The sequence below is a fragment of the Thalassophryne amazonica genome, chromosome 3, assembly GCF_902500255.1.
Source record: "Thalassophryne amazonica chromosome 3, fThaAma1.1, whole genome shotgun sequence".
Lineage (NCBI taxonomy): Eukaryota > Metazoa > Chordata > Actinopteri > Batrachoidiformes > Batrachoididae > Thalassophryne > Thalassophryne amazonica.
The window spans coordinates 8,125,214-8,136,053 of NC_047105.1; positions in this window are offsets into that span (position 1 = coordinate 8,125,214).

Here is a 10,840-nt window from a genome sequence, read left to right on the forward strand (position 1 = left end):
TAGAACATGGCAAGTGCTACATCCGGTGATGAATGTTTTCTGGGAATTCCCGGATTTCCAGGTGTGGAGGTGAGAGCAATTTATACTGGCCAATGACACGACTGATGGACTGTATTAAACAAAACGGGTTTGCATTAGCCTGCGCGGTCATCCTAACTGCATACCTCATAGAGTGAACTGCAGTTAGATTTAGCAACTTGCCATTAGCTTTAACCACAGTTAACATCAACCACCAACTGTGGCTGTTAACTGCTAATGGCGTACCAGCAAACGTAAGCGCCTGCTAACTGTTAACACATGACTGCATGTGCTAACACTAGCCATTCTTTAACACATCCTTTCAGTTGCAAAATGTGCTATATGAAAGTAACACTGTTCAGTATAAACACCACTCTGCTCCGCACTCGGAAAGCTGCTAATTCATGCAAAACTTTCATCTCTGCCCATCTTAAATAAATACATCCAAAATCATTCACTGGAACCAACCAAGCTGCTAAATCGAGCATGTATCATGCCCTACGGTACCTCATGTCCTTTGGATCGCTCTCATCAGCTACGAAATTTGTAAAGCTGAAGCCAAAGTGCTGTAACACGTTGTTGTTTCAGCTTCGTCGCAGACACGCTGCGTTAGCAAGATGTGCAGAAGTTCTGGTCTATTGTCACGTAGATGTAACAGTGATTCTACAGCAGCAAACTGATTAGTACTTTTGCCTCTCTTCCGCATATGCATGCTCAAACTTGTCGATAGGCTACAGCATGTGTTTACAAGACCATGTAATAGAAGCATGTTTTAAAAAGGATCTACAATTATATTGTGTATGTGTGTTTGTGTTCTGTGCCATTTTTGATAATAAAACAGAAGAAAAATCTGTATGCACTGACTGCAAGGTGTATGTATTTTTGTCAAATGGGATTGAATGTATCGCTGAATATTCATTGTTATATTCATGGGCTCCTTTAATGCCTGGAATTCAAGCAGGGTTGCTTTGTACCACATGTGAAAATCCACTTCCAGTACTTTACTGTAGTACTGCATGACTGAGTCATATTTTGTCATCATTTGTAAGTGTTTCGTGTGTTAACATCAGTATTACAGTGTGCTCAGGCTTGCAAGTCATGTAATTTAATGTCCTGCTTGCACTTATTTTCCATTGTGTTGGGTTTTTGACCAGTAAACTGTAAATATTTCAAAAAAGGAGAATATTGCTGGCTCCTTGGTTTTCTATCTCAGTGTAGCAACCGTAAGTGTTTCCTTCATGTAGTCCTGCCAAATGGGTGTCAAGTCTTTATTTCCATAAATGTAGATAGAGTTAGGTAACTCACAACTTGCAGCCCATTTTCTTGTTATAGCATTTAAACTGTAACTAATTATTGCAACTCAACACATATTGAGACTTTTTGACATGTAAGAAATCAATAAACTCCCAGTGAATTAATTACTGTACATAACAAACAACAACAACAACAACAACAAAAAACAATTAATCAATGTGGTGTAGTTGGGGTAGATACAGAGCAGTTCTATACTTTAAGTGGTTAAAAAGTAAGTCGCTTCGGCTGGTCTCTCATTCTCACTCGGGGTCGCCATAGCTGATTTGCGTGTTGATTTGGAACAGGTTTTACACCGGATGCCCTTCCAAACACAACTCTGCATTATGTGGAGAAGTGGAGTTTGAACTGGGAACATCCCACAATGAAAACAAGTACACTACCCACTTGGCCACCACCCTTACTCTATACTTTAAGTGGTAACATTTCAGATTGCAAATTATCTAATACCTTGTATTCTGTTTAAAAAAGTGGCTATCTGTATGTAGTTGTATTAAGAATTCCATTTATTTGTACACAGCGCAGCCATGTTATGGTTAGGGTTAAAGGTTGTGGTTAAGGACTGTGGTTATGGTTAGTGTTATGGTTAAGGATACATAGCTGCTTCCGTAATGTAGTTTAGGAATCTACAGATCAATAGCAAATAAGTGCACAAGTACAAGTACATAGCCTCATAATTGCGTGACCTATATTGATCAACTAGAGAGACGCGATGTACATATGGCTATGTATGGACAGCCACTGCCTTTCAAAAGCAATGTGGGCCAGATCACCTGAGCTCTAGGATTATAAGTGCTCCCAAGTTCCTTTCCCTGTGCTGCGTAGCATCCGGTGTTTTTGTAGCTAACAATATGGACTCGAACGTTACTCCTCCATCCCATTTTATTGTTTTGTTTATAACAGACTTTAGATTAGAACTGGTGGAATCTAGTTCACTAACTGTGTGAGTGGTATCGTTCACTAATTTAGCTTTGCAAACATTGCTGAACGACTGTGAAAGCAAGAAAATGATAGCAAAACTGGTTAGCTTGCTAACCCTGCGATTTCATAGTCTAAAAACGTAAAATTACAACAGTGTAACTTCAGTTAAGTCATCTATTGTCATCATGCTGGTCAACACTGTAGTTTCTCATGTCTCCATTTCAGTAAGTTATAAGCACACAAGAACGTATTTAATAAGACGGGCAAGATTCAGTTACTGGTTTAGTTGTAATTTGAAACATTAACATGTGATGCCATCAAAAACCGTCATGCCGCAATCAATAACATTTTCATTCCAAATTTCACTTAATGAATTTATTTAATAGACAGTGCAATGAGCTAGTGTTACTCTGATATCAATGCTGTATGTACTGTGATATTTTTTTAATGTCAGGTTTCCTTTAACATAGATCAGTTTTCTAGAAATTATCAGATTTTTAGATTTGCTATTTATTCTGGAAATTGCTTCGCTGACATTATCCCTTTGGATAATTTGAAATTCTACGTAATTGTCAGTCATGCTAACTGCAGAAGGTGCTAAGAGTTAGCATTACGTTAGTAGGTTGAATGTTTGTGTCAACAGCACTGACCTCTATCCGCAGTTAGTGTCAAGCACACAGTGTCAGTTCAAAAAAATCCATTCAACAGTGGTACGTTCCAAACCAGGAAATCTGATCATTTTGAAAAAAAAACTTTCATTTCTGCTTTATTCCCTTCAGCTACTCCCTTGTTTTGCACTCGGGGTCACCACAACAATCTGAGGTGGATCTTCATGTTGAATTGGCACAAGTTTTACGCTGGATGCCTTTCTTGATGCAACAGGTGCGGTTTGAACCAGGAACTACACTGAAACCAAGTGCCCTAACCACATGGCCACCGCCCCTGCTGCTACTTTATTCAGTAGAATGTTGTTTATTGCAATCGTGTTCATACTGTTGTTTAATTACCTGATTCCAAACCTGAGGTCCAATTCCCCCTTTGTGGGGCACCAAAGATCACAGGGGGCTGGCTGCAAGGTTTTGTTTGCTCTGAAGTTATCAAAATTAGAAGTGCATGTGTTACATAGAGTTATAGTAACTCACCTACTGGACAATCAAAACTAATTAAAAAAATTTGTTTGGATTAACTGGCGGTGGGGGGGGGGGGGATTCTAGTCATATTTTAATTAACTAATGACAATTTTAAGTGAGTAATTATCATTTTAATTATATTAAAACTTCTAAAAGTTATAGGTGTGATAAAGATCATTTTTTATCTAAAATTGAATAATTTTATTGTTCTTATGATGTGGGTGCAAGCATATACACAGTCGGGGGGGGGGGGGGGGCAGCATTTCTCAGATACAAATAGTGGTGACTCCAAGGAAAAAAAAAGGTTGGGAACCACTGCTTTTGTTGACAATGCAATATATAAGTATATACTAAAATTAATATCTGATCCCAAGAACCTACTTTATGGCATTGTCAAATTATTTAATTATTTAATTTACTCTTTCATGCATGCATTTATTTGAAATAATTTCAAACACTATTTTATTGTCATTTCATGAGCTACTTCTGTCATTTGTGTATTTGCAGTAGAACCAATAGAATCTCTGATTTTATTTATGAAGTAGTTGAATTAAACTTTTTTTTTCTGCAATGCAGGCAACAAAATCTCTGTCTTCCTGTGTATGGGATGCCCTCTGCAGTGCATAGACACAAACAGTGCAGAACAACATTTGCAATACAATACAGCTGACCTTGCAGCTTTGCTAATGATTCCTCTTTAGTCGTGGCCAATGGTTGTAGCATTTATGTGTCAACACAGTCATTAAACAGAACATCAAGTCCCATTTGTCCTTTGAATTCCATGAAATGTCAAAGTTAATGCTTGCGTTTCTTTCATGTTTTTGTCCTGTGGTAGAGGTGTGTCAGTCGTTGTGCCTTTTTTGTAACTTGCATGATTGATTTTTCAACAAAAAGCCATGTTTTCCAGCAAAAAAAGGAAAAAAACAAAAAAGAACTGTACTCATGTATCACTCATGTAGAACAGAATTACTCAAGGAAACCAAATTATGGAATGTCGGAAAGACATATCTGTATGTTTTCAAATGTCATCATAGGAAATAAAAGCACTTTAAGTAGCCTCAGTCTGTGTGATGTGTGAATGGACACTGCTTCTCCAGTTATGGTCAGCTGATGGAATTGTTCACTGCATGATACCACCATGTTTGAATGGTGAGCATCCAATTTCCTCCTTTTTGCAAAACATGGCTGACAAACTAAACACCAGCAACAAACACATACATGTTGACTGTTCTGAATATTTGAGTTGTGGTGATCCGATGCAATGAATTTCTCCAGTGTGATGAAAAACTTCCATTTTATATATGAAGAGATCAGATGCAAAACCCAGTAAGTATTTTTTTTTAAATGGAGAAAAATGCAGTTGAAAATGGAGATTTAAAGGAAACCATATTTGGAAATACACAGGCTTTCATCAATAAAATGAAAAAATAAAATGAACTCTTCATATGCAAAGCTTGCACTGAGCACAATTTCTCCAATCACAGCCACGTAAGCCTATAACCTTCTGGGTTGTCTGGGTGTCTTAGTGGCTTTCCTCACTCTTCTCCTTCTTGCACAGTCACCTAGTTTTTGAGAACTGTCTACTCCACACAGATTTACCATAGAGTGGCATATTGTTTGTATTTCTTCATAATTGATGTACATAAAGTCCAAGACATATTCAGTGGCAACTTCACTATCACAGAGCCTCGTCCATTGATGTTAAAGGGGGCACACACGGTATTAAGAACAGGGTGTGGGGGTTGTTTTGGTGTTATTATTATATTCCGGCAGCACACTGCTTAGCAGTTAACGCTGTTGCCTCACAGCAAGAAGGTCATGGGTTTGATTCCCACCTGTGGCCTTTCTATGTTAGTCTGCATGTTCTGCCTGTGTTTAGGTGGGTTCCATCCGGGTGCTCCAGCTTCCTCCCACGTCCAACACGCAGGTTAGGCAGATTGGAAACTTTAAATTGTCCGTAGGTGTGCGTGGGGTGTGAATGTGTTGTTTGTTTTCTATATGTGGCCCTGGCATCCTGTCCATGGTGTACCCCGCCTCATGCCCTATGATTGCTAGGATAGGCTCCAGCCCCCCATGACCCTTAATTGGAATAAGCGGTTGAAGATGAGGTGTGTATTCATATTCTCTGAAAAATGGCCACAAATATTAAAGATTCTGCCAGGATATTAATCCAATCAATCAATGTTTAGTTATACAGCCCTTTACAACACGCAAGGTGATCAAAGTGCTTTACAGTAAAATAGGATAAGTAAACTTTTGAGCAAAACTGTATATATTAGCGTGTCACTAATGTGGGGATCTACTGGCTCTAGATTGGGTAGTGTTTTAAAATAGGTACCTGACCTTTTTCAAGTGTAGTAATAAATTATGTAATGTTTCTATAATGAGTTGGAATGGTGTGCAAGTCTAGAATGTTTTTAGAAACATGTACCTCAACAATTTTTAGAAGAGGAACTCAACCTTTTTATTTCTTGTAACTATGCAATTTTTTAAATGTTAATTTTTTTGCATGTCTCATTGATGCACCAATGTCCATGGACGTCTGGGCTCTCCAAACATTGGGACTGTATCCAAATTGGTGTATGCTGAACTGGTTAATGGCAGATTTTGGTGAACCTTTTGAGTTAAAGTTGAAGGTCTACACTGCAAGAACGTCTTGATTTCTATTTGATTTTTCTCCATTGTGGTGGTGTACAAAAGCAAAATTACAGAAACTGTGTCAATGTCTAAATACGTATGAATCTAACTATACCTGTAATTCACATGACTGAGGAAAGGTTTTGATAAAGACACTTAATGATATGACACTTAACTGAAATAATCTGTGCATGTGATAAAGGGCATGGTTGGTTGTTTGAGAGACATGGGAGCAGTTATGACAAAACTGCATGAACAACCAAAAACATATAATTCTGCCATTTTTGACTACACCAAAATAGTGATCGAAGGTTGAAGGTAGATTGTGGAGACATTGGATAACCTGAAAAGCCCAAACAAAATAGCTGCAAATATTCCAAAGTGAAGGTTGCACTGACTTTGTGGTTTTGAGCTACGACACAGTAGCACTAAGACATCATTCAAATAACTGCCTTTGCCCTTTGATCCTGATTCAGTTCTTTGTAGCAGTGCAGAACTAAGAGACTTTTTTGGTGGCACATAAAATCCTAGGTGAAACAATGCATGAAAGTCATAATTATACCTCTGAATATTTTGAAAAATGGGTTTAAAATGTGTGACAAGTTACAACCCCAATTCCAATTAAGTTGGGGTTTTGTGTAAAATATAAATAAAAACAGAATACAATGATTTGCACATCCTCTTCAACCTATATTCAACTGAATACACCACAAAGACAAGATATTTAATGTTCAAACTGATAAACTTTATTGTTTTTGTGTAAATATTTGCTCAATTTCAAATGGATGCCTGCAACATGTTTCAAAAAAGCTGGGACAGTGGTATGTTTACCACTGTGTTTCATTACCTTTCCTTCTAACAACACTCAATAAGCATTTGGGAACTGAGGACACTAATTGTGAGTGTCATGACTGGGTATAAATGGAGCATCCCCAAAAAGTCTAAGCCGTTCACAAGCACAGATGGGGTGAGGATCATCACTTTGTGAACAACTGCGTGAAAAAATAGTCCAACAGTTTAAGAACAATGTTTCTCAATGTTCAGTTGCAAGGAATTTAGGGATTCCATCATCTACAGTCCATAATATAATCAGAAGATTCAGAGAATCTGGAGAACTTTCTACACGTAAGCAGCAAGGCCGAAAACCAACATTGAATGCCCATGACCTTCGATCCCTCAGGCGGCACTGCATTAAAAACCATAAAATCATTGTGGAAAGGATCTTTCGCATGGGCTCAGTAACACTTTAGAACTTGTCTTACTTGTCTTACTTTGTCAGTTAACACCGTTCGTTGCTACATCTACAAGTGCAAGTTAAAACTCTACCATGCAAAGCGAAAGCCAAACATCAACAACATCCAGAAACACAGCCGCCTTCTCTGGGCCCGAGCTCATTTGAAATGGACAGATGCAAAGTGGAAAAGTGTGCTGTGGTCTGATGAGTCCACATTTCAAATTGTTTTTGGAAATCATGGACGCCGTGTCCATGATTATTTCAGCAAGACAATGCCAACCCACATTCTACACGTGTTACAACAGCGTGACTTCGTAATAAAAGAGTGTGGGTACTAGACTGGCCTGCCTGCAGTCCAGACCTGTCACCCATTGAAAATGTGGCACCTTATCTTTGCTTTGCTCAAAAGTAAATGAGTCCACCCACCACTTTAATCATATCTTAGATCTTGTTCTGACTTATGGTATGGAAATAGAAGACTTAACAGTATTCCCTGAAAACTCCCTTCTGTCTGATCATTTCTTAATAACATTTACATTTACTCTGATGGACTACCCAGCAGTGGGGAATAAGTTTCATTACACTAGAAGTCTTTCAGAAAGTGCTGTAACTAGGTTTAAGGATATGATTCCTTCTTTATGTTCTCTAATGCCATATACCAACACAGTGCAGAGTAGCTACCTAAACTCTGTAAGTGAGATAGAGTATCTCGTCAATAGTTTTACTTCCTCATTGAAGACAACTTTGGATGCTGTAGCTCCTCTAAAAAAGAGAGCTTTAAATCAGAAGTGTCTGACTCCGTGGTATAACTCACAAACTCGTAGCTTAAAGCAGATAACCCGTAAGTTGGAGAGGAAATGGCGTCTCACTAATTTAGAAGATCTTCACTTAGCCTGGAAAAAGAGTCTGTTGCTCTATAAAAAAGCCCTCCGTAAAGCTAGGACATCTTTGTACTCATCACTAATTGAAGAAAATAAGAACAACCCCAGGTTTCTTTTCAGCACTGTAGCCAGGCTGACAAAGAGTCAGAGCTCTATTGAGCTGAGTATTCCATTAACTTTAACTAGTAATGACTTCATGACTTTCTTTGCTAACAAAATTTTAACTATTAGAGAAAAAATTACTCATAACCATCCCAAAGACGTATCGTTATCTTTGGCTGCTTTCAGTGATGCCGGTATTTGGTTAGACTCTTTCTCTCCGATTGTTCTGTCTGAGTTATTTTCATTAGTTACGTCATCCAAACCATCAACATGTTTATTAGACCCCATTCCTACCAGGCTGCTCAAGGAAGCCCTACCATTATTTAATGCTTCGATCTTAAATATGATCAATCTATCTTTGTTAGTTGGCTATGTACCACAGGCTTTTAAGGTGGCAGTAATTAAACCATTACTTAAAAAGCCATCACTTGACCCAGCTATCTTAGCTAATTATAGGCCAATCTCCAACCTTCCTTTTCTCTCAAAAATTCTTGAAAGGGTAGTTGTAAAACAGCTAACTGATCATCTGCAGAGGAATGGTCTATTTGAAGAGTTTCAGTCAGGTTTTAGAATTCATCATAGTACAGAAACAGCATTAGTGAAGGTTAAAAATGATCTTCTTATGGCCTCGGACAGTGGACTCATCTCTGTGCTTGTTCTGTTAGACCTCAGTGCGCCTTTTGATACTGTTGACCATAAAATTTTATTACAGAGATTAGAGCATGCCATAGGTATTAAAGGCACTGCGGTGGTGGTTTGAATCATATTTGTCTAATAGATTACAATTTGTTCATGTAAATGGGGAATCTTCTTCACAGACTAAAGTTAATTATGGAGTTCCACAAGGTTCTGTGCTAGGACCAATTTTATTCACTTTATACATGCTTCCGTTAGGCAGTATTATTAGACGGTATTGCTTAAATTTTCATTGTTACGCAGATGATACCCAGCTTTATCTATCCATGAAGCCAGAGGACACACACCAATTAGCTAAACTGCAGGATTGTCTTACAGACATAAAGACATGGATGACCTCTAATTTCCTGCTTTTAAACTCAGATAAAACTGAAGTTATTGTACTTGGCCCCACAAATCTTAGAAACATGGTGTCTAACCAGATCCTTACTCTGGATGGCATTACCCTGACCTCTAGTAATACTGTGAGAAATCTTGGAGTCATTTTTGATCAGGATATGTCATTCAAAGCGCATATTAAACAAATATGTAGGACTGCTTTTTTGCATTTACGCAATATCTCTAAAATCAGAAAGGTCTTGTCTCAGAGTGATGCTGAAAAACTAATTCATGCATTTATTTCCTCTAGGCTGGACTATTGTAATTCATTATTATCAGGTTGTCCTAAAAGTTCTCTAAAAGCCTTCAGTTAATTCAAAATGCTGCAGCTAGAGTACTGACGGGACTAGAAGGAGAGAGCATATCTCACCCATATTGGCTCTCTTCATTGGCTTCCTGTTAATTCTAGAATAGAATTTTAAATTCTTCTTCTTACTTAGAAGGTTTTGAATAATCAGGTCCCATCTTATCTTAGGGACCTCGTAGTACCATATCACCCTAATAGAGCGCTTCGCTCTCAGACTGCAGGCTTACTTGTAGTTCCTAGGGTTTGTAAGAGTAGAATGGGAGGCAGAGCCTTCAGCTTTCAGGCTCCTCTCCTGTGGAACCAGCTCCCAATTCAGATCAGGGAGACAGACACCCTCTCTACTTTTAAGATTAGGCTTAAAACTTTCCTTTTTGCTAAAGCTTATAGTTAGGGCTGGATCAGGTGACCCTGAACCATCCCTTAGTTATGCTGCTATAGACGTAGACTGGGGGGTTCCCATGATGCACTGTTTTCTCTTTTTGCTCTGTATGCACCACTCTGCATTTAATCATTAGTGATCGATCTCTGCTCCCCTCCACAGCATGTCTTTTTCCTGGTTCTCTCCCTCAGCCCAACCAGTCCCAGCAGAAGACTGCCCCCCCTGAGCCTGGTTCTGCTGGAGGTTTCTTCCTGTTAAAAGGGAGTTTTTCCTTCCCACTGTAGCCAAGTGCTTGCTCACAGGGGGTCGTTTTGACCGTTGGGGTTTTACATAATTATTGTATGGCCTTGCCTTACAATATAAAGCGCCTTGGGGCAACTGTTTGTTGTGATTTGGCGCTATAAAAAAATTGATTGATTGATTGATTATCAAGCGCAAAATACGACAACGGAGACCCCGGACTGTTGAACAACTGAAATCGTACATCAAGCAAGAATGGGAAAGAATTCCACCTACAAAGCTTCAACAATTAGTGTCCTCAGTTCCCAAATGCTTATTGAGTGTTGTTAGAAGGAAAGGTGATGTAACACAGTGGTAAACATACCACTGTCCCAGCTTTTTTGAAATGTGTTGCAGGCATCCATTTCAAAATGAGCAAATATTTGCACAAAAAATAAAGTTTATCAGTTTGAACATTAAATATCTTGTCTTTGTGGTGTATTCAGTTGAATATAGGTTGAAGAGGATTTGCAAATCGTATTCTGTTTTATTTACATTTTACACAATGTCCCAACTTCATTGGAATTGGGGCTGTATTTGAAAGCCATGTCCTTGGCCATAATATTG